Source organism: Psittacula echo (assembly GCF_963264785.1).
Source record: "Psittacula echo genome assembly, chromosome: 4".
Lineage (NCBI taxonomy): Eukaryota > Metazoa > Chordata > Aves > Psittaciformes > Psittacidae > Psittacula > Psittacula echo.
Window position 1 is genome coordinate 53,259,568 of NC_137738.1, and position 24,518 is coordinate 53,284,085.

The window sequence follows — 24,518 nt, forward strand, 5'->3', positions numbered from 1 at the left end:
CTGTGAAACTGGAAGCTCTCTGAAGCTGAGGGCCCCATGTAGTTTGTCACTTTCCAAGTGGAAAATTTTTTGTCAAAATAGGTGGCAGGCTGTCAAATGAACATTTATAATTCCTAAGATGCATTATAATGTGATGAGCACTCCACAGGGGAGCAAAACACATGAAGATGATGCTGGATATCCTCTGCTCCATAAGGACATCCTTTCTGGGCTATCTGAAACAGCATTGACCTCTCAAATCACTAGTCATGCGGACTACCAAACACACTGAGCATATTCACTTTAGGACCTGAGGAGGCAATAACTAGGGAGAGCTGTATCTTGAGAACAAATGGAAGCTCTGGCTCAGAGAGCAGAGATGCCCATCAAGTGGCAGAGAGCAGAGATGCCCATCAAGTGGCAGAGAACAGCTCAGATACCTTTGGACTCAGTCTTTCTTGACTTCTTCAGCATGCCATTCATGCATTTAACAGGAGTGACATTGGTGTGCAGGTATTAGCTGGTATTATGTTTGTTTGAACTTCAAATTTGAACTAGACAAGATGTAGCAGTGGACTCTGCATTTGCTGTATAATTACTTCTATCTCATCCCAGGCACATGTGCCTTTGTGTACTGATCTCTTCCAGGATAATGAATCCTCCTCAACTGAAGACTTTAGGGTGGTCAGGAAACAATGGAAAATGCTTTACATTTACCCACAGTGACTGTCTCCTGAAAAGGGGGCAAGAACAGTGTATCTGATGATGTGAGATTGGAAGCTAGGAAGCTAACAGAAGAAGCAGCAGCTTGTACTCAGACTCTTGAGGGGAAGCTAACACTAGTGTTCTCTGTGTGTCCATAACTGAGCTAGTTGTTTATTACAGCAGGAGGTTCCCTGGGGAAAATGAGGGCAGTAGTGACAGAGTCCAGAAGGGTGATCTTCATGGACTCCTGTAGCTTCCCAGAGCTCCCTGATCTTTTTTTGCAGCACTTTCTCCTATAGCTTTGCTTTATTGTATGAATCTCTATTTCCTTGCCTTCTCCTGACCTTCCAATTAATTGTGCTTCTTTCTGCCACTATTCTCCAGATCCTCCTGGTCTGTGGCTTATCTTTCCACACAAGCTGCCTTTCTGCATGTCATCCTATCTGTTTAGACTGTCTTTTCTTTGGGCTTCACTGGGTTGTTTGTACCCTGATTTTCAGCAGGAGTTAGGGAGCATTTTTCACGGTCCTACAACATCAGATACGTGGATATGGACTTCATTTTGTCCTGTCTTTGGTTTTTGCCAGAGCTGCTTGGTAAGGTTCCTCTTAGGAGCAGAGTAAGGCCTTAGCAGAGGTTGTTGAAGTTGAAGAAGTCAGTTATGAGAACGGCTCTGTTCCTTTGACCTTTGTCTGAGCTTTGGTGCTCCCTCTAGTCACTGTTTCCCTCTGCTGCTGTTCTAGACTTCCTACCTTTTCAAGTATGAACCTCCCCAAAAGCTGAGATGTAGAGAGAGGTATTCCTCCATCTCTGTTAAGCTCGTTGACAATAGTGACATTTAGGTTCACTGTGAGTCTCCAACCATAACGCACCATTGAAGTGTCAAAGACAATTCCTCCTCCCTGTAGCCAACAGACTCACCACAGTTCAGCTTGCCGTAGGCTTGCCTTTGCTTGCTCTGTGCAGTTAGCAAAGCTACAAATTATGTATTGGGAGGGAAAAAGAGTTACGGTATGACTATGTAGAGCAGGCAGGGAAGAATGAGCAAAACACTACCCCTGTGTCCTTATTACACTGCTTCCTGAGCATTTGAGGTTAGCCACAGGATTCAGCTCTCTTTAGGTCGAATGCTCCTGGCCTTTCCCAGGCCAGTCTAGGCCTGTTCTTGGGATCCCACAGCTTCAACGTGCAGTGAGATCAGCTGTGTGTGTACGATAATACCAGTTTGTAGTTTTCCAGTTAGACTTAACAAAAGGGCTGTTGTGTGTGCTTAATATCCAAACTTTCGTAACTTTGTCTAAACAAAGCCGATTTTCCACAAAGCAGGGCTGTACAGTGCTCTTCACTGAAGGTTATTCTATGCAAAACATTAACTTGCAGTTGTTCTGCCAGTTGTTGGTTTGTAACCATAAAGAAGCCATCAGGAAAAAAAAGAAGACAAAAATGGGTTTCCCTGTTTCTCTTCAGTCTTCTTATACTCAAGTGTAATTTTATTCTTTCTGTAACTCATCTCTTCTAAGAGATTACAAAAACTGTGACTGTCAGTAATGACTGGAAATAGGAGGCCACAGAATCATTTTACAGTCCCAGTTGTAAGACCTCATTACTACTGCCTGTACACCCATGGTGTATGCTCTTTTAAGACGAGTGGGGAACATGCCTTTCAGGGGCGTAATGGTGAAAGCCTGCGTCTCTCACAGTGCCTTCCCTGTGATTTGACAGGACTTACTAATCGAGTATAAGCCTGTCCCTAGCCTGTTCCTTCCCTGAGCCTGGGGAGCACCTGAGGGAGTGAGGAGCCCAGGGAGGGTTGCAGCTGCCAGCTCTCTGCATCAAACCTGCAGCCACAGGGGAGAACAAGGACTTCTGAGAACGAGCCGCAGGCCAAAAGAACCAGCATGAAGGGCCACAAGCAGCTCATGAACCCATAGTTTGTATATCCCTTTCTTTTAATAAAATTCTTATGTGAAATCCATTTAACCCAGCACAGCACAAGTTCAGCAGCGCGTCATCCCAAGCATTCCAGCCATGTAGGAGCTTGCTCTTCATTGCTGCCAGCATCCTGTCTACCAGGCTGTCACAGGCACTTGTAAATCAGCGTGGGCTCCTACCTACTGTATCCGTGCTCATATCAAATCAATCTGAGGGTGCTTGGTAATTGATAAAGTTGTCATCAATAGTAAAGGGAAAATATTGTTTCAATTTAACAAGCACCTTGTTAACAAATCAGACCTTGCTGTGTGACGTGCATATACATTATCTGGAGAAAAAATCAATTAAGGGGGAAAATATGTGATTAAAACATAATACAAAATTATTGAAGGCTTAAGCACACTGTAGTAAGAATTCTATTCAAACCTGTAAGACTATAGCAGTATTAAATTATTTTTTGAACCTCATCCCTACCATGAAGATTGAGTGTCAGGTACTTTTTTTCCTCCTGCAGGATTTCAAGACTTGATTGCCCAAATGACAGTTTACTTATTTTACTGTCACATACTTTTGTGAAATGCCATAACAAGTTGATTACAGGTTTCACATTTTGCATAGTGACAAAATCATCTGTCATATAATAGTCTGATGCCTGCCTGAAAGCCATTTAACTAAGAAGCAGTTTCTACTGGCAATAATGATATTTGCAACATTAAGATGGATTTAAATGTGTACATTTTCTAAGCAAGTCTTTGTTTTAACTGAATGAGGAGACGAGTATTATCCCTTTCAGGCATAAATTTAAGACTTGTAAAAGTCAATAGAAAACAAGTAGCCAGAGGGTGAGGCAAATTAGGAGGGGCATCATTACATGAATGAAATAAAGGACAGAAATGTGAAGCCTTGTGATACCTCCTGACTGCTGCAGAGACAAAAAAGTGCTTGGCGCCTATTTGGGAAACCCATTCTTCCTAACAGCCTGTGCTGGAGATCCAAGGCCATGTCATGCACTCTGGCTACTGGAGCAGAAAATCTGGCTTCTGTGCAGAAATACTGGGTCACTGGAACTGGTGTGAAGAGAAGAATAAAACTTACCTTCCTTACTTAAAAAAACCCATACCTTAGAGATGTAAGTAATAAAAGTAGTAAGGATAATCCATTCATTTAATATGTAAAATTTTTTTGACTGATTCTGAGTGACTGGATTTTGTAAAATAATGTGATGTGTCATTTCTACCTAGCAATGCTAACCATTAAGGGAATTTTCTGTGCATTTTTTCTTGCTAATGAGTGGATGAAGTAGCAGTAGTAGCATTCTTAACTTCTTGTGCGTGGGCAAAGGACAAGCCAGTTTTCAGTTTCAAAATGTGAAGGGAATAGGATGGGGAAGCTCAGCAAGCTGTTAGATTGAAGAAGAGAATGATTTGTCCCTGGCAGTCTGTCATACACTGACTTTGTAGACTATGTAGCTATTATATACCTGCCATTATGAATGCTAGTACATTACACATGAGGCCGAATGCTGATCCTATCTTGAGGGGTGCTGCAGCCAGGTGCTCAGCTGACCTCCTGCAGTGGGATGAAGCACAGGGCTTCCGTTAGGAAGAGCCAAGCTCAGCAGAGCAGTGCTCAAGGGCATCTTTGACCTTCTTGGCCACCAACTGCAGCACTGCAAGTGACAAAAAACCTTTTATGGGGCCGCAGAAACAACAGCAGCCAAATGTTGTGACTGCATCCTCACAGAGGAGTTTGTTCTCTACCCAGGCTGGAGAGAGAGCAAGAATGCAACAGCTCTGGCAATTCTCAGACAGCTCTGCCGTCTGTGGGTGAATGGGACAAAGGAGGAATTAGAAGGGAGAAGGGACTCCTTGCTATGTTATCTTACTTCACACAGGGGCACAGTTAACAAAATTGTCAACCTGGAGGCTTACCACTGCTCTCTGTGGACATCATTTTCACAGTGGTTTGTTTTTCTTTTTTTTTAACTCACACCATAATTTTCTGTATTTTTATTAGCCTTTCTGGGGTAAAAAACCAAGAGTCTAATAATGCTATCACTGCTTTCTTTTCAGTCACTGCTTTCTTGTTTGTGGATATTAAAACATTGTATATGTAACAAGTATTATTGATCCTATGTTTCAGTAGATCTGAGCACAGAGACTTGAAACACTCTATCTCAGGTACATTCACATAGTAGATTTTTATTTTCTGTCTCACATAAACTTGTGTAACCTTTAGCAAGTTGCTTAAACATTTTGCTTCTTATATACCTCATCTGGAAAATAAATGTGTTCTCATACTGCCTAGGGCAAGGTAACACAAGGGAGAAATCATTTTCCTAGCACTGGAATTTCCTTTCACTTTTAAAATTGGCCAATGTGGAGGTCAAATTATTCTTTGTTACCATTGGTTTTTTTCTATTTACTTCACTGTCATGGAATCATGGACGCATTTCTATTAGCTATATGGTTTTTTTAAGCATTCTACTATTAATATGCTTGAAAGTTGCCTTTTTCATAAGTCACTGTCAAATCTGATTTCCATTTATTAAATTTTTTAGTATAATCTATTTAACAAAATGTGTTAATGTATTTTAATTATGAAGTGAACGGGCTCTGTTTTCAGCAAATATTTTGATTACCAGTGAAACTAAAATCCTGACATGTGACAAACACAAAGATAGTTTATTCTGTGATGAAGCCATGGCAGAATTGTGATTACAGTCTTAGAAATGGAGGGGGAAAAAAACCTATTGGAAACAGGGAAAGAAAAGAGGGGATCATACGTATTTGCCCATACAAGGAAACTTTATCTGCAAATAGAAAAGTAGAATGAAGCGTCGTATAGCCTTTGTGGAAAGATTCGAGCCGCTGGAAGAGCTCTGCTAGCTCTCAGCCACAAAACCTCGGTATTCTTCGATGAACTGCAACCCGTCAAAAGAGGGCACTGTCTTCATGTACAGACACAGCACTCGAAACGAGGCGGCGGTTCTTGCCGGTGCCGGGGAGTGCAGAGCTTCCCTGCCTGCCCTACCCTGCCTGCCCTACCCTGCCTGCTGGCCGACAGCGCTGTCGGCTTCCCGCGTTGCCGGGGACCGGATAAAGCTGGTGCAAACGTACCACGCTACAGAAGGGTAGGTGTTGTCTAACGCAGTCTCACTTTGTCACACATGTAAGTTAATGGAATCCATGAAGAGTGAAAGAAAAGAAGGAAATGTACAAGAAATATGGCAGTTCTAATAGTCCTTTTCTGGACTCTGACCTTGGAAAGCCCTTCTGTTTTCCTGTCAGCACAAGTGCACTTGTAACTCGTACAACAGGTCAGAGAGAAGAATAACCCTAGTTATGTATGTTTAGAACATTTTGATGTCTTTGTAAGTGAAATGGAATCCCTTTGTTTACCCAGATTTGCCCCCTGCAAGAGGTCGAAGTCTTCCTTGGACTGATTTCTGATGGAACTGAACTTGGAGGAAATGCTGATCCAAACATGATTTAAAATTTTCTAAAAATGAGGACTGCACAAAGCATTCTGTTACATTTCTTAGGCATTCATTAGAGGATACAGTATTAAAAATTTGCATTTTAATTCTAGTCTAAATCTCGTTTTTCAAGAACTGGTTCTAATTCAACTTCTGTCTGCAAGACTGAAGAGTTCCCTTCAGAAATTAAAAAAGTTGACAGTTTTCTTCTGTCGATAAGCTTGCCTAAACTGTTACCATTTCAATATATAATCTTCCTTCTGGTAAGCTGAAGACGTTGGTTTCGCTGTGTCTTATACTACCAGGTAGGTTTTCCAATCCTTCAAACATTTTCACAGCATTTCTTGAAATCCTCCCTAGCTGTTCAATATTTTCTAGAAATGTGGGCAGCAGAAGTTAATACTGTATATTAGTAGGGAATGTGGCATTATCAAATGCAAAGTGTCTCATAGCATTTTTGGTTATGTCATTCTGATGAGAGGTCCTGTCCATCTTGTGCATCTCCCATGACCTCTATGCCTTCTCTGGTTCTCTTTGTTGCAACAGGCTCCTCCATGGGTTCCCTCTGCATTAACTTGTCTGTTCTTAGCTATGGGACTTTGCATTCTGCTCTGCTCAGACAAATACATTTCTTTGTGTTCCACTTGCCAAGTTACCCAAGTTGCATAGAAAGTAGCCAATCCTCTTTACAACATGCCATTGCATGCCATTGAAGCTGTTCTTCATCTGTAAACTATATTCATAGCAATTTCTTTTTTTCCCCTTTTTTTGTAAATAAAATGTTAGATATCATGAGTTGCCATTGACATATTCAGTGGTTGTTTTCCATTTAAAATTGCAATTTGAGATGTATCGGCTACCTTTTTTGACTAACTTAATATGCTCTATGTTGGCTTTTCATCATCCTAGTTTTCTTAATCAAATGGTCATCAAAATGAGTTCACAATAGTCTAAACTTTTTAAACCAACATAGGTACCATAATCACTAAACTTGTAATCTCATCAATAAAAGCCATCAAAGTAGCTTGACAAGATCTGTTTTCCATAAACTTATGTTGATCAGCATTAATTATATTATCCTCCTTTAATTCTTTATTAATTGAGTCTTATATCATCTGTTTCATCATTTTGCTTCAGATCAATGTTAGATTGACAAGTATATAATTGTCCAGGTCATCTCATTTACCCCTTTAAAATATTGGCATAACATTAGCTTTCCTCCATTTCTCTGGGGCTTTTCTGGTGCTCCAACTCTTACTGAGAATCAACATTAATGCTGCAGAGAATTTCTTTGCCAGGATTTTCTAAAACTCCTCAATGAAAATCATCTGGACCTTTTTATTTGAAAATGTGTGCTGTTAGTAACTGCCTTTTAATTCTCCGGAGTGACCACTGGAATGGAAAGTACTGCAGCACTACCTTATGATAAAGTTTCTACTTTTACCCCTCCTAAATGTGGAATGGAGTTGTGCACTGAGCACACATGGCTTGCCTGCATTATTATTCTTTATTCTGAGATTCCCATCTTCTAGTACAAAGCCAATATTTTTCTTCTCTTTTATTTGCCTTTAATATCCTTTTAAAAAGCCCAAATAGTCTCTCTTCCTGTTGACCTTAACTGCCATGGCAGGTCTTACTGCGTTTTCACTTTTGTAATTGATTCATCTTGATCTACTTTGACCTGGTGAGGTCCATTATAAAATGATTGTGTATTCTTTTACTTTTGTTTCCTTATCTATTTTCTCCAGTTCCTACTTCAATGTATGCTCATTATATTATGGTACTCTTTTTTTCTCCCCTCCATTTAATTTGGTTCTTAATTGCTATCAACTCTCTGAAATCAACCCATTTAAAGCAATACATAAACAGTGTTGGCTGGGCTTTGTTCTCTGTGCAAACAGCAAATCTAGAAATTTTCATAAATGTAACCATGACTTTTTTACCTTGTAACTCACTAGAAAATTTCACCTGTAACTTTTTGAAATTCTAGAAAAGTTTCAACATTAGCATCAGAAATTCCTCAGCATATGTCACTCAGGCTGAAGTCTCTCTGAAGACACAGCCACTTATTCCTCCTGCGTTATAGACAGGTACTCAGCTGAGCACCTGACTTCCTGCTGAGATATGTTAACTTGCAGGAGATCCCAGATGGTACCTTGCACTTTGCCAGTTAAATATTCACCTATAAACCTTCATTATTGATCACTTCTACACTGTCAGCACTTGGAAAGAGGTAGTGCCATTTTTGACATGAACTGTCATTTTCCACTCTTTCTCCCCACTTCATCTTTCCTAAATGGATTACAACTAATGATTTCAACATTCTAGTCATGAAGAACACCCGATCAAGTAATGCCAATGAGGACAAATTCATGCTCATAAATGAGCCATTCTAATTCTTGCTTACTAACCTGGCCTCGAGCCTTGGAATATTGGCAATTAAAGATTTTTTTCCTCTTCACATCCCTTGGAGCTTTGATTAATTTTGTTCTTAGTGTCTTGACTTTGTGCTAAATGACTGCTCTGTTACCCTTCCCACTCCATCCTCCCCTTTTGTTATTAGTTTATCATCCTCAGGCAACATTTCCGAATGCATTCTGGTGCCTTCCTGCCTGGTAAGTGGAAGTTAGATGTTCCCAACACAGTGCATGTCAAGAGGCTGAAAGTGAATTCCCGACAGCAACAGCGGAGTGCTGCTAGCAATAGGCAACAGGAATTTCTCCAGAATCAGGCATCCTCATCCACCATGATTCACATCCGTTCAACATCTTTTAGGATATAATTTCTCATTATGTTTCAGTGAGAGCATTCAAAGAAGTTTCTGCTTTCCCCTCTCATCATGTTCTCCCCCATGATTGACCACCTCCTGAGAGATGCTGCACAACTCACATGGAATCAGGCTGTAAGTCAGAGCTATGAAGAGATACAGCTTTCCAAAAGCCCTTCTCTGTGGCAGCCTGGGAGGGTGGGAAAGTCTTGCGGTACAGGAGAACAGCAATCACGCAGGTGAGAACGGGCCTGCTGGTAGTCCTTGCCCCAGCCCTGTAGTGGTGGGTTGGCTGGTGAAGGTGCTCTGGTCAAAGACATAGAGGCAGGAGCCATGCTTTCCTTTCTGCACGGTGACCACAGGGCCCTTCTGTGCTGGGGAAAGCAGTGCCCAGGGTTACCATCTGAATTTGCAGGTCCTCCTGGCTCTTAGGCGGGACTCCTCCACACTATACAATGAAGAGGATATAAGCAAAGAGGTGGTGGTGGTGCTACTCTGCTCTGACCTGAAAGCTGAGACAACAAAAAAGCACAGAAACAGCTTCCAGCTGTGTGATTAACTCAGTTCACAGAAAATAGAAAGGCTTCAGTGGATCAGGTTTTGCTCACTGGCTCAAAAGTTTATCAAATAATAGTGTCACATTTTGTGTCTCAGCATTTGGATAAAAGCAAACTATGCTGTGGTTTATATGTGCTACTTGATGAAGATCCTTTCCTTTATCTTTCATGATAGTGATTTTCTTCAATGATACAGATGATACAGAGATTTGTAATAGATTTAGCATGTGGAGATGATAACAGCAGTAGCAAGATGTTATAGTGTTCTGTTGGCTGGTTGGTTTGGGTTTGGTGGTTTTTTTGTTTTTTTCTGCTTGTTGAGGTTTGTCTGGTTTTTATTTCCCAGATTTATTTTCTTTTTCTATCAGGAAAGCTTAGGTCAAACAATTCCCCAGGACAGGAGCTAGACCTTTTGGTGGAAGGTAGCTGTAACAAAGCTGTAAAAAACCCGTATCATCTCATATAAAAACTACGAAGTAAACCCTACTATCACCAAACTATCAGAGAGCCATGAAAATAAATTAAGCTTTGATCTTTAATTATGATTCTTTTTTCTTTGTAGTAATGGGCTCATGAAGTTTCCACCAAGCTACCAGGCTGATTATTTAGAAGTAACAATATTTAGGGTCTATTTTGTTCTCCCTTATGCACCCCTTCTTTAAACCTTTCTTAAAATTAGTGTCCTACATGTTTTTCTAACATGAAACACAGATTTCACAAACCACTGAGGCATATGTAAGCTTAACAAGCAACCACCTGAACAGTGTAGTCTGATATTACCAATTCCAGTTCTTTTTGTGAAATACTTTTGTTCTAAACTGTGCTTTAAATATAAATTGAATTCTTCAGGACAGAGATTGGTCCTTTAACTGTATCGTAAAATCTTTAATACATTTGGGCATTTAAAAATGAATATTAAAAAGGCTAGAACATCAAAGAACTGTGTCTTTAAGCTCCTATTTTGTGTATCCTGTTAAGGTTTATTGCAGATTTTTTTTTCAGTTGCTCTTAAATTCACTGAGTATTTAAAAGGGATTAAATGTTTTTTTGTTGGTTTTTTTTTCTTTAGCTGTGGCAGATGTCAGCTCTCTCACTTTTCTTGCAATTAATTTTTTTTCTGATTTTTCATGTTCTGCCTTGAGGTTAAATCTGAACCAGAAAGGTTTTTGAATTCCTGCAGCCACCAGATCTGGGACTTTATTGTAGTTATTCTTACATTTTGTAAATTTTCTTTCAGATTTGTTGTTGCTCCCTTCTCCCTATGACTTTTACTCGAGAGACCTGTTTCATTCTCTTTGTGGATGCAAAGAACTTATCTCTATTTTTGTGTTTAGGAAATTATGTGCATTTTTTCTTGTTTGGTATTTAAGTTCTTGAGGTACATATCAATTCCTCATACCCTCACCTAACAATACGTATGTATCTCCCATGTGTTTTGCTTCAGTTCCTCTAGACAGCTACTCTGCACAACTATCCCATGCACCTATGCTGGAAGCACCACAAACTAAGGTGGACTAACTTCAAGCCTTCTCAGCAAATATGAATTTTAGCACCATTTTCCTACAGTTTCTGGCAGTAATAAAAAACTTTCTCCTTTTGACTGACCCTCAAGAAACAGTGTGGTAGATGATAGTGAGTAAGATGGTAAATAATGTAGAAGAAAAGACTGTTTCTGAGGATAAGAGTTCGGTATAATTGCTACCGTTATATTCATTATGAATGGTATATATACCATTCAGCATGAATGGTATATTGCTACCATTACGTTTCAGAATGAATGTCCCCTTTAGTCTATTTCTCAAGATTGTTTTGTCTATCAAAGTTTAACCAGCCTGGAATAATATTTTACTACTTGTTAGGAAGATTTCACGTGAATAAATCATCTATAGAAAAACTACATTCTCCAATCATTTTTTGCTCCTGTTCCTGTTCTTTCTTTTTTTTTTTTAATCACTTTTTCTTCAGCTGTTTTTTTCCTTGACACCATTCTTTTCATACATATTGACTCACTTTCTTTTTGCTCACAGTGCCTGTAGGTGTTGCTTCTGTCACTGAGCTTTCTTCACTTCACTGAAGTTCTTTTTTCACTTGCTACAATCCCTTCCATACCCCAAACTTTCTTAAGAACTCCGTGGTTCATTTCCAGATAATTCTTGCAGGAAACCCGCAAGGTGATCTTTTTGCTAGTCCTGAGACTTTCTTTCCCATGTATTCGTTTTTCTTGACTCTGAAAACACTAGCCGGATCATTCTGAACATTGCTTGAACAAGCGCTGGGGGGGAAAAAAATCACTACAGCTGTACATTCCACATAGGGCTACAGGGTAAAACAGAGGAAGACTCAAAGATACTGGAAATTCCTCTCATTACTGCTATTTTCCCATTATATCAGTTTGATCAAAAAATATAGAAAATACAGTCAAAAAAATAAGATACTTACGTCATGCAAGTTTGACATGGCCAAAATTCCCTATTATAAGCAAGTCTTGAACTTGATTCCATTTATAGATTTCATTTTAATTGTCTAATAATGAGATGGAAATGAAATGTAAGTGAAAAATATCAAATATTGGAAGTGAATAACCAAGCTATAAACCTTCATTTTCCTCCTTACACTAAGCAACTTCTCCTGCAAATATGCAGAGTAATAAAGTTATAAGAATAAACAATTTTGTTCTCCATGCGCTCTGCAAGCTGTATTACTGAAACGACCGTCATTTCATCAAACAAGATTCTAGGAGTGGATAAAGCTGACTGGGATAATGCAAATCATTGCAAATAAAGGAATATGATCAGTGTTACTTCTTTTTTTCTAACACCAGCTTGTATGAGTTGAATTCATTTCTCTGCAAATTTGCCTACTTTATCTCTCCTTTATGCAGTTATTTTGGATGATTCACACAAGGTGATCTTTTTACAGCATACCTAGGGCAGCTGCCATCTCAGTCAGCATAGTGGGACTGTGTTAAGAAGCATTACCTAACCAGAAGTATATTCAGTCTGTAGGATCATAGGCTTCCCTCCTCTCCCTGATATCTCTGCACATGCACCCCACTACCATGCAATCAGCTTATGGATACACCAATTGCACATCAATAATCTGCTCCCCTGTGGGCTGTGGCTTTCGCAAAGGACTATGGCCTTCTTTTTACATTTTACAGATGTAAACGGAGCTCAACCTCCCACCTGTTTTCTGTCTTGATTATTCCTTTCATGCAGGCCCACACAATTTTTAACAACATTGCAGCCGACTGAAACTTCAGATTAACAGTTACGCCTAAATGTGCTGGCAAGAAGAGAATGGCTCTGCACTTCTGGTGGGCAGACTTTGTTTTCTGAGCTAACCTGCCTGCAGCTGCACAGAGGTAGCAGTTAGCATCTGCTTTTCCTTGGTTCATGGGCTTTTTGATTAGCTCAGATGAACAACCAGCAGAGGGGAAAAATGACTTCTTGGTGGTATAGGCTAACATTTGCTGTTAGCCTGTACTGCATATGGATTCTAAGGCTGCCCAGAGAAATGAATAAGAAACTAGGTCTGACTGTCTTTGAGGGATATTCATGGGACATCTGAGCTTAAAAAGGGTAACTCAGCTGCTGTCTATATTGAAAATCCTAATCCTGCCTGTAATAATAACCTGTGCATGTTTCTTTTTTTCCTTCTTGTTCATACAAATGGAGTAAATAGACACAGGTGAGAAAATAGAAACATAGAGGGGTTGAGGCATGACAATATTAAAGGCTACCTGGATTTCTTAATTTTTGCAGAACTGAGATGCAGAGACATCTGTTATTGACTGCATTCATTGTCCTGTACTCAGCAGTTATATTTTAAATATGGATGGTTAACAGAGCATAAGTATGTTGTGCATGTGCATTCTGACAGCACATGTATCAGAAGAGCTTCACTAAAAAGCACATAAAACAATTGTCACAAAACCATTTTTTTATATCACAGCTAGTCATCTGCCAGCAAGATGCCAGAAAGAGTGTTAAAAATACTGTATATATTCAGCTCAAAGCATGTTTACATTTGCAATATGTTCTTTTATGTGAAAGAACAGAGACAGAATGAAAGGAGAATCCTTCCCTTGGTAATGACTATTTTAATATCTGCCCAAAGCTTTGTAAATAATGCAGTACTAAAAAATTTAGTAATAAGAAGAAATCACTATCTCTTGATAAAATGGAGTAATTTTTCCGTTTGACCTGAGATATAAATATCTTTAAGCTTTATACTTATCTTTAAGAGGCTCCCTTCTATTCATGTCCTAATACAAACAATGTGAAGATTTATAACATCTCAGAAAATTACCCTATAGCACACCGGGTTCCCTGTTTTTCAAAAGAATGCAGACCTGAACAGGGATTTTTAATCTACCAGTAGATTGAGTCAAAGTAACAGGACAAATAGACCATGAAAACTTCTTTTGGTAACTTCTACAAAGTTCCCTCATTAGTGGGATGCTGAGAGATATATTAGTGAAACAAATTCCTGTTCTAATAGGCCAAAACCCCTTTTCACAAGATTCTCAGGTACTTTCTTAAGAAAAGACATGATGAGAAAATAGTGGAGGATTACATTTTTATCTTAATTGAAAAGACTTTTAGGTGTGACTTACTCATTAAAAACCACACCAAAACAAAAGAACAACAAAGCAAACAAACAAACAAACCACCAGGTGATTATTAAGCAATTTTATATTACACTGTCCTGAAGAGAAGTGGTAACTCATGGCTGATGTACTGTCAAGGAATTTTATCTTCTTGTTTATATGTAGTGTGCTGCTGTTATTTGGTCACAAAATGTGACACATGCTCTGTGTGCCAAACTGTGAAATGGTTTCATTCTGTTTGTTGGTGTAGTGAATAACAGTGCATTTTGTGTGATTACTTACAGTTGGGTGAGATTAAAAGATTTAATGTAGGAAAGGAAAGCAGTAGTAAACCTTTGTCCTGGGTTCAGCAGGAGCAGTCATTTTTTTTTCTCCTTCTTAGTAGCTGGTGCAGCGCTGTGTTTTTTACTTTCGGCCTGGGAACAACGCTGATAAAACTGATGTTTTTAGTTGCTGGTGAGAATGTTTAGCCTAACCAAGGACTTTGTGAGTCTCATGCTCTGCCAGGGAGGAGGGGAAGCCGGGAGGAAGCAGAGACAGGACACCTGACCCAAACTAGCCAAAGAGGTATTCCATACCACAGCACGTCATGCCCAGGAGGTAACTGGGAGTTACCCGGAAGGGCTAGTTCACTGCTGGGGATGGGCTAGGTGTCGGTCGGTGAGGTGTTGTATTCTCTTCCCTTGTTATTTCCTTTATCATTATTATTATTGGTGGTAGCAGTAGTGATTTGTGTTATACCTTAGTTACTAAACTGTTCTTATCTCAACCTATGGGAGTTACATTCTTTTGATTCTCCTTCCCATCTCTCCGGGAGTGGGGGGAGGAAGGCGGGGAGTGAGTGAACGAGCTGCCTGGTTGGGTTTAAACCACAACAACCTTGCATGATACAATACAGAATACCAACATAACAAAGAATGCCTCTGAGGCTTTCTACAGGGTTTTAATTCTCAGATCAATCTTAAAATAAAATATTTATTAAAAAGCTTAACAGTTTCCATTTGCAGAAAGCAATGAATGATGAGGTGGAGATCGTGAGTACTGCATTATGACTCAGTCTTGGAGTCCTGATTTATAGAAATAAAAACCCAAGCATAGATGCTCAGGTTATCCTGGTGGGACAAGAAAAGGGCATCCACCAGCTCTTCAATTTTTTCTTCTCCCCACACTTCAAGACAGGCACCAGTTTCTCTGGTAAAGAAATCTGAGTGCATTTTTCAAATCAGATCTCTGACACACTCCAAGTAGTACCAAGCAGCATGTTGCAGGCCTCAGGGCTTAGCATGCTGTGCAGCAGAAGGCAGCAGGGATGCACCCCAGAGAAGTCATTAAGTCATGCCTGTGTAGGGGGTTTTAGGGAATTGCAAGTGTAGATGAGACAGCATACTGAAAATTCTTGCTTCACTGTTATTGTCCAAGGATTTTACAGGTCTGTTTCATGTTAATATGAGTAACCAGGGGGAATAACGTGGGCTGCTAAACAAGGGTTTTGCTTTGCAACCTCCCTACACTCAGCAGTACTGAGAGCACTGATAGCTTCAAAAAAAGCTTTCGTAAAGGTCTGAAAGAGGTAGTCTGTGTACAGATCATAGAATCATAGAATAGTTAGGGTTAGAAAGGACCTTAAGATCATCTAGTTCCAACCCCCCTGCAATGGGCAGGGGCACCTTGTACTAAACCATGTCACCCAAGACTTCGTCCAACCTGGCCTTGAACACTGTCAGGGATGGAGTATTCACCACTACTTCGAGCAACCTGTTCCAGTGCCTCACCACCCTCACAGTAAAGAACTTCTTCCTTATATCTAACCTAAACTTCCCCTGTTAAAGTTTTAACCCATTGCCCCTTATCCTATCCCTGCAGTCCCTAATGAAGAGTACCTCTCTGGCATTCTTGTAGGCCCCCTTCAGATACTGGAAGGCTGCTATGAGGTCTCCACGCAGCCTTCTCTTCTCGAGGCTGAACAGCTCCAACTTTCTCAGCCTGTGTTCATATGGGAGGTGAGCATGAGTCTGCTCCTATCTGCCTATAGAGAGCTTCATCCACAGATCATGTAATATAGTTATAAGCAATATATTCTTAGATCTTTTATGGGAATAAAAATTAACAGGAAATACTACAAACAGTAAACTGTATGAAATCTTGCAAGTGGCCTCTTCCCTGCAGTCTTTAGTTGGCATGTACACGGAGATGGAAGCACAGAATCAAAAAAATATTCTTGTCCAATTAGTCTTTTATGAATTTTATTTAGAAAGGTATAATCGGTCATCTTTGTTTCATGGAGTGTGAGCCAGTGAGGAACATGGGATTGAATGTCTCTTGTATATAATATGGATAAATAACTTTTTTCTCTCCTGTTAATCACGTAATTTGAACTGTAGCTTGTGACTGCAAGTCTTGGGTGACTAATCTGGAGAAACAGCTACATACTACTCTGTTGTCAAGGAAACTGTCCTAATCGCCAGTTATACCATTGTACTGTAATGTTTCTCACATTCATGGTAAAAATGGGCCATTCTGCAGAGATAGCAGAAAGTGAAAAACCAGCTATAACAATCCATTGACAAGAGTCTTTACCTGGGAGCAAAGACACTTCCAGCCTCTGGTTCCTGCTTTAAATACTGTTGGTGTATTTTATCCTATTATAAGATACATAGTTTTGGAGCAGGGAGGCATAAATCTCCAGCTCTATCCTGAGGGCTAGTCTGGATTTCAACAACAATTTCACCTTAGGGACTGCAAACCCTACCTAAATAATTTGAAAAATAGCTTGAATATAATTGTAGCGGGTTTTGATTGTTTGTTTGTTTGTTTTTCTTAATCAGTAGGATATTATTACTTCTAAAACAAATAATAAAATGATTTTACAAGAGAAAAATCGTATAACTGTGAATTGAAAAGCTTATCTACATTGTCAACAGCTAAAGATAGTAAGATGACTCCTACTGAATCAGTGGTAAGTCAGTCTTTCTGAAGTAAAACCTTAGAAGTAGAATAATGGCATATTCATGATACAGGAGACAGTACATTACATTTTGCAGATACCACTGAAGACATATAATTTAATTTGGGAAACAGTATGAAACAAGATAATCCATAGAAGGTAATAGCCTGATTTTCATTATTCAAATTAGAAAGGGTGACAATAGGCAAAAAAGCAGATACAAAATTTTAATATTGCATTAACAAACAAACAAACAAATATTTGCTTGACATACATAAAGAACATGCATTAACAGGGACATAGTTATTCCTGTCCTAGCTACACTTGAAGTACTGTGACCAGTTACGGTAATTTCTGTATTAGGAATATATTCAAAAGAAGTTGAAGGCAGCTGTGAGAAGAATCTTAAAAAAGTTTTTAGACAGCTTTGAAAGAAAAATCACCAAGAGAAAGTCAAAGGTCATATACAGTATGCACGCAGAAATGGACAACCAGGTAACAGCAGCACTGAAAATCCCACCAATATAAATACCAAATTTAACTCAGAATTTCTGGGTTTTTTTTTCTTTTTCAAAATAAATTCTTAAGGAATCTAAATATCTGGAACCTAATACAGTAAGTGTGGTCATCAGTGCAGATCTTTCAACAGACTGCAGTGGACTCTGAATAAAACTCTGAAATGGAATTGAATGTTTTAGATGCTTATAGAGAAAAGAAAAATGTTAAATTAGATTTGAGTTTAATATTACAGCTGTGGTTATCTCTGAGTTTCATGGATGAGAAATTTACGTCCTCACTGATTTTGTAAATGAAGATCAAAATGAATTCAGAAAGTCACTTTGATATGTAAGAGTGAAAGATTTGATGCTTTAAAGAAACAGCCCTTCAGTCAAAAGTCAAAGGAACGCAATAACGTTTCCAACATTTTTTTTCCAGTTACAACTATATTGAGCAATGGGTTATTATTAGACAAATTGAGGTAATCCTGAGAGTCATCTGACAAAAAGGATCTCTGATAAAACCTCATGCGGGATCTTCTGCAGTCAACAGAGACCTGGCAATTACAATGGAAAGAATCTGTAGATGCATTTCCTCCTCAAGTAGACTCCATGTTGACTACACAGACTTGTTTTGTGCTGACTACAAAGCCAGTTTGTTTAAAGTGAATGTTTCATATATAGATGTATACATTGTGGGCAGTTAAACTTTGGGTCAGAGAAAGATGCTGAATGTGAGAAGACAACTTTACTAACTAGGAGTTATGTATATGGGATAAAGGCAGCCTTTGTCATGTTCTCTTCTTTAAAGCTATGAAAACAAAATGTCAGGAGAGAAATCACAGGGAAATTGTCATGAATATAAATGCCTTTCAGTCAGTAGAGCATCAATGGAACTAATATAGGAGCTTGGATGTTTCCTTTCAGGTCAATTGGCTGCAATCTGGCTTCACTCAACTTCTCCCTATATGCTGAGATCAAATATTTTCCTCTCTGAATAGGCTTAGGTCAGTCTTGTGGCTTTACTGTATTGCAAGGATATACAATGACATGCCTTTGAATCACACTATTCATAGAATTATAGAATGTTTCGGGTTGGAAGGGACCTTAAAGATCACCTAGTTCCAACCTCACTGCCATAGGCAGGGACACCTTCCACTAGACCAGGTTGCTCAAAACCCCATCCAACCTGGTCTTGAGCACTTCCAGGGATGGGGCAGCCACAGCTTCTCTAGGTAACCTGCAACAGTGCCTCACCACCTTCTCAGTAAAGAATTTCCTCCTAATATCGAATCTTAGTCTACCCTCTTTCATCTTAAAGTCATTCCCCGTTGTCCTATCGCTATATGCCTTCGTAAAAAGTCCCTCTGCGACTTTCCTGAAGGCCCCCATCAGATACTAGAAGGCTGATATGAGGTCTCCATGCAACCTTCTCTTCTTGAGACTGAACAGCCCCAACTTTCAGAGCCTGTCTTCATACAGGAGGTGCTCCAACTCCCTGATCATCATCATGGACGTCCTCTGGACTTGCTCCAGCAGCTCCATGTCCTTCTTATTTTGAGGACACCAGAACTGCTGTGTGTCTCACAAGTGATGTCTCACAAGAGCAGAGTAGAGGGCAGAATCATCACTTTCGACCTGCTGGTCACGCTCCTTTTGATGCAGCCCAGCATACAGTTGGCTTTCTGGGCTGCGAGCGCACACTGCCGGCTCATGTTGAGCTTCTCATTGACCAACACCCCCAAGTCCTTCTCTGCAGGGCTTCTCTGAATCCATTCTCTACCCAACCTGTAGCTGTGCCTGGGATTGCCCCACTCCAGGTGCAGGACCTTGCACTTGGCTTGATTGAACTTCAGGACGTTTGTGCTGGCTCATCTCTCAAGCATGTCAAGGTCCTCTGGATGGCATCCCTTCCCTCCAGCATATCAAGAAAACCACATAACTTAGTGTTGTCAGCAAACTTGCTGAGAGCACACTCAATCCCACTGTCAGTGTTGCAAACAAAGATGTTGAACAGTGCCAGTCCTGATGCTGATCACTGAGGAGCACCACTTGTCACATGGTCTTCACTTGGACATCAAGCAGTTGGCCACAACTCTTTGAGTGTGACCATCCAGGCAAATCTTTATTCACCAAGTGAATCCATCAGATCTGTGATCTGTGTCTCTCCAGTTTAGAGACAAAGATTCCATGCAGGACATTGTTGAACGCTTTGCACAAATCCAGGTAGATGATGTCATGTAATAGCTGTGGCAAGTGCAGGAAAAAATTGCTTGTACAGGTCGTATTTACTCAGATGTATTGCCAAGCCTTGTAGTATTCATCAGCCTGTAATATAGTCCAGAAGAAAATGTCTACTTCTTGAGAAAGAAGTAGGCTTTGCAGAAGCCAAATTGTAAAAGCCCTGCAGGGTTTTTGAGTCCAGAATCTGGAGAAATCGAAATTGAGCTGGAACAGATAACTAAGTAAGTAAATAAGTTATGCCATAATGGCCCATTAGAGTTTAACAATATGTTGCCTTTTAGATAACTTTCAGTTTGATAATTTAAAAACTGCAACCATATGAAAGCTTTCAGAGTGACAGCACATTTGTTTGTAGTTCAGTATTTGAATATGCCAAATATTGGTTCTATTAAGCTATTATAAAGCTAAACATCTACATCAGACACATTTTCTTTCTGCATGAAGACAAAGGCATAATGTTCTATGTTTTGCTTATATCTGCATGATTAACTACATTTGTTTTCTATTTACCACAGAAAGCTGTGCTCTGAGAAACCTATTTGAAACATTCGAACTTTCACTCAGGGACTTTTCTCACAGTGCAGTGACCAAAGAGCAATAGATGTCAGTAATCAGAAATCTCCAAGGACCCCGATTCTTACAGCCTCATTAGTAGTGTCTTAATTAGTTGTCACCCAGACAAAGATGGGTGACATTCCATATGAGCTTAACAAGCATTGACTTGTTAAACTCATAGCGAGTGGGCTGAAGGGCAACTGATGTGCTCTCAAAATGTCACATCCTGTATGCAGGCTCCATTATATGATACTTTTGTTTAAAAAGGTTAGTCTAAGTAAAAGACAAGAGGTCTTCTGACCTCTTTCAGCTCTCTTAGTAGGCTCTGTGGCTTTGCCTTTATTTCAGGAGGACAAGAATATTGTTTCAGAATATTTAATGTAAGCATATTCCTTTTTACAAATGCAATTTCTGCTATATATGTATATTTACACATGCTTTTGTATGTCTTTCCAAATGAAATACATCTATCTTTATATGTGGTGTTTATATATATATGCATGCAGAGAGAAATGTGTATATGTTAGAAAGGTAACTGAAAAATTGTGTTGCTTAGTGTACACAACTGCAAGCTACTAGATTATTTAGCATGAATGTGAGTCTTTTTCATAGCTGTTCTGATGCAAATAGAAATAAATAATTTGCTGTTTGTAGTTTAATTAGTGAATGTACATCTGTCTTGAGCGGGGGTAAGATGATCTCCAAAGGTCTCTTCCAATCTAAATTATTTTGTGACCCTCGTTACAAGCAGAAAACTGTGCTAACATGCACACAGACATTTCCCAAGAAAAATCAGATTACAAAAATGCCTTGATGATAAATAGTTGCATATTTCCATGTGCAGGTGTCTTGATAAAGTAGAGATTAAAAATGCACTCATTTAAAGGGAAGATACATGCAAGTGGTATATATACTGCAGGGTTAGGGTCAAACTTTCTGGTAATTGGAGAGATGGTGCCTTTTGTGATTATGAACTTTGGTGTCCATGGTTTGGAAGAAGAAACTTTTTCACAGAGTAAGGTGTTCCGAAAATCTGCACAAGAGGTGGAACAAACTGTTTTACTTCATATGTTTGTTCAACATCTTTGTCAGCGACATGGACAGTGGGATTGAATGTGCCTTCAGCAAGCTTACCGATGACACCAAGCTGTGTGGTTCAGTTGATATGCTAGAGGGAAGGAATGCCATCCAGAGGGACCTTGACATGCTTGTGAGGTGGGCCAATGCCAACCAAGTTTAACCATGCCAAGTGCAAGATCCTATACCTGGGTCAGAACAATCCCAGGCACGGCTACAGGCTGGGCAGAGACAAGATTCAGAGCAGCCCTGTGGAGAAGGACTTGGGGGTGTTGGTCGATGAGAAAATTAACATGAGCCAGCAGTGTGCGCTCGCAGCCCAGAAAGCCAACTGTATCCTGGGCTGCATCAAGAGGAGCGTGACCAGCAGGTCGAAGGAGGTGATCCTGCCCCTCTACTCTGCTCTCCTGAGACCTCATTTGGAGTATTGTGTGCAGTTCTGGTGTCCTCAACATAAAAAGGACATAGAGCTGTTGGAACAAGTCCAGAGGAGGGCCATGAGGATGATCAGGGGAGTGGAGCACCTCCTGCATGAAGACAGGCTGAGACAGTTGGGGCTGTTCAGCCTGGAGAATAGAAGGCTGCGTGGAGACTTCATAGCAGCCTTTCAGTATCTGAAGGGGGCCTATAAGGATGCTGGGGATGGACTCTTTGTTAGGGACTGTAGTGACAGGACAAAGGGTAACAGGTTAAAACTTAAATGGGAAGTTTAGTTTGAATGTAAGGAAGAAATTCTTTACTGTAAGGGTGGTGAACCCTGGAATGGGTTGCCCAGGGAAGTTGCGAATGCTCCATTCCTGGTGGTATTCAAGGCCAAGTTGGACAGAGCCTTGGGTGACATAGTTTAGTGCAAGGTGTCCCTGCACATTGCAGGGGAAGTTGGAACTTTATGATCTTAAGGTCCTTTCCAATCCTAACTATTCTATGATTCTATGATTCGTATTAAAGTTATACACAAGTTTAATTATGATGATAATTATGGTATTATTGTTAGCGTTATTATCATTATTATTAGTGTTATATCCTGTTAGACTTCTGAATAACTTCAAGTCCTGATTTCCTGTGTCAGCAGGAATCTCTGCATCTCTATGGATGGATGATGAATTTGTCAAAAAAAAAAAAAAAAAGAAGTCAATATTTATAATGCATTTGTTTAAATTATGTGGATTATTATAAAAGAGTTATGGGTGGTTTGACACCAACTGTGCTAGGTTTTCTCTTATAAATGTAATCTAGAACAACTAAAATGATAGAATCTCAAAATTTTTTCTAAAGGTTGCTACAAATTTGATCCTTATATGTTCAAAGGTCTGTGTTGAAAGGTATTTTTTTTGCTTGCTTTTTCTAAATGATATTTGAACCTCACTGATACAAAATTTCCCCTATGTATTTTCTGACTGTTTCACAGCTACTCCTGAGATAGACTGGCCATACATTCCTTTAAACCCTTTAACCAGTAGTGGTAAAATTACCTATGAGATGAAAGAGCTATGCTTCTTCAAACAGTAAAATAGCTCAGACTGTTATTGAGCATATGACACACAAAAATATGTTACTCTCCTCTTCACTGGTTCAGCAAACGTACTGAATAAAGTAGGTTACTGAGGCAAGGGAGAGAAGTTCTCAATGAGAGAAAAGGTAAAGAATAAATTAAAACTCACTTGAAGGAAATGAGTAGAAGAGCCCTCCACCTGCTCCATCATCATCTGCTGGAGCGACACATTGGATGATAACACTTAGTAATCAAAAGTGTCTCCTGGGTTGTTGATCTTTTAGGCAGAATAGTACCTGTCACTAAAACATGCATTTCTAGTAAAGAAGATTTTTTTTTCTTTCATGGAGAATATAGTGATGTGTTTCAGAATCACATAATCACAAAATGGCTGAGGTTGGAATGGACCACTGTAGGTCATTTAGTCCAACCTCCCTGCTCAAGGAGGGTCACCTAGAGCACATTGCTTAGGATTGTGTCCAGATGGCTCTAAAATATCTCCAAGGAGGGAGAGTTCAGAACCTTTCTGGGCAACCTATTCCAATGCTCAGTCACTCTCACAGTAAAAAAGTTCTTCCTCATGTTCAGGTGAAACTTCCTGTGTTGCCTCTCATCCTGTTGCCTGGCACCACCAAGAAGAGTCTGGCCCTATGCTTTTGACACCCTTCCTTCAGATACTTATATCTGTGTTGTCAATATCTTGAAGGCATTCCACTCTAAAATATGCTCCTTACTCCTAACCCTCATAAATTCTTTCTGTAAGGATTCGCATTAAGGAGAGTAAAGGCAAGGTAGCTGAGGTGCATGAGCTTATTTGCTTGCTTAAGCAGAAATACTTTATTAGAAAAAATAGCAAAAGAAAGAAGGAACTCACTACTTGACAAATACATAAGCAACACTGAAACTGAAATTGTTTGTCATATGCCTTGTTCCTGAAAACACCTCTCATACATTTATCTTGTATATCAATTGTCAGCTGGTACGGTTTAAAAGGTCAGGTATGTTAGGACAATTTTTAGTACAATAAATCAAGATATATTTGGAAATGAAAGGCAAAACAAAAACTATTCAGTTGTTCCACAGTAGTGATCTGAGTCTGGGGTGCAACAGGTTTCTCTCTTTCTGCACGATGCCACTGTCAAGTAATTTTACATACTGTGCTCTGCCAGTGAAAACACCTCGTTATTACTTCCCCATTAAACAAACATTTCTATGTGTAATGGTTTGGCTCTTATTTTGTGGACCCAGATAACAAATCTTGAGGTAAACCTCTTCTTGCCTTTTCAGATCACAAAAGGGCCACCAGCTACCAGAAGAGCAGTTGCAGCCTTGCACACTCAGACTTACTTCTGCTGTTGAACAACCATCCACTGCACATGCTGTTGCTATGGATTTTTCAGCAACTATTTCGACAAGTTTTCTAAATCTAGTTGACTCTGGGGCAGGATGAACTCTTGCACTCACTCCTGCATATAGTCCTTTTAGCCTTCCTTTACAGTCATAAATTCAGCTAAGCAAACTGTAGTGAAATACTGAGACTTATTGCTATTTTATAGCTTAATTAGTACAGTTAATTATATTTTGTAATTATACTATGTTTTGTTTCTATAAACATGAAGGTTGTATTATGTGTAGTCAGATCTACTGTAGAATTTAAGCTAGTGGTTATTTCCTTGTGA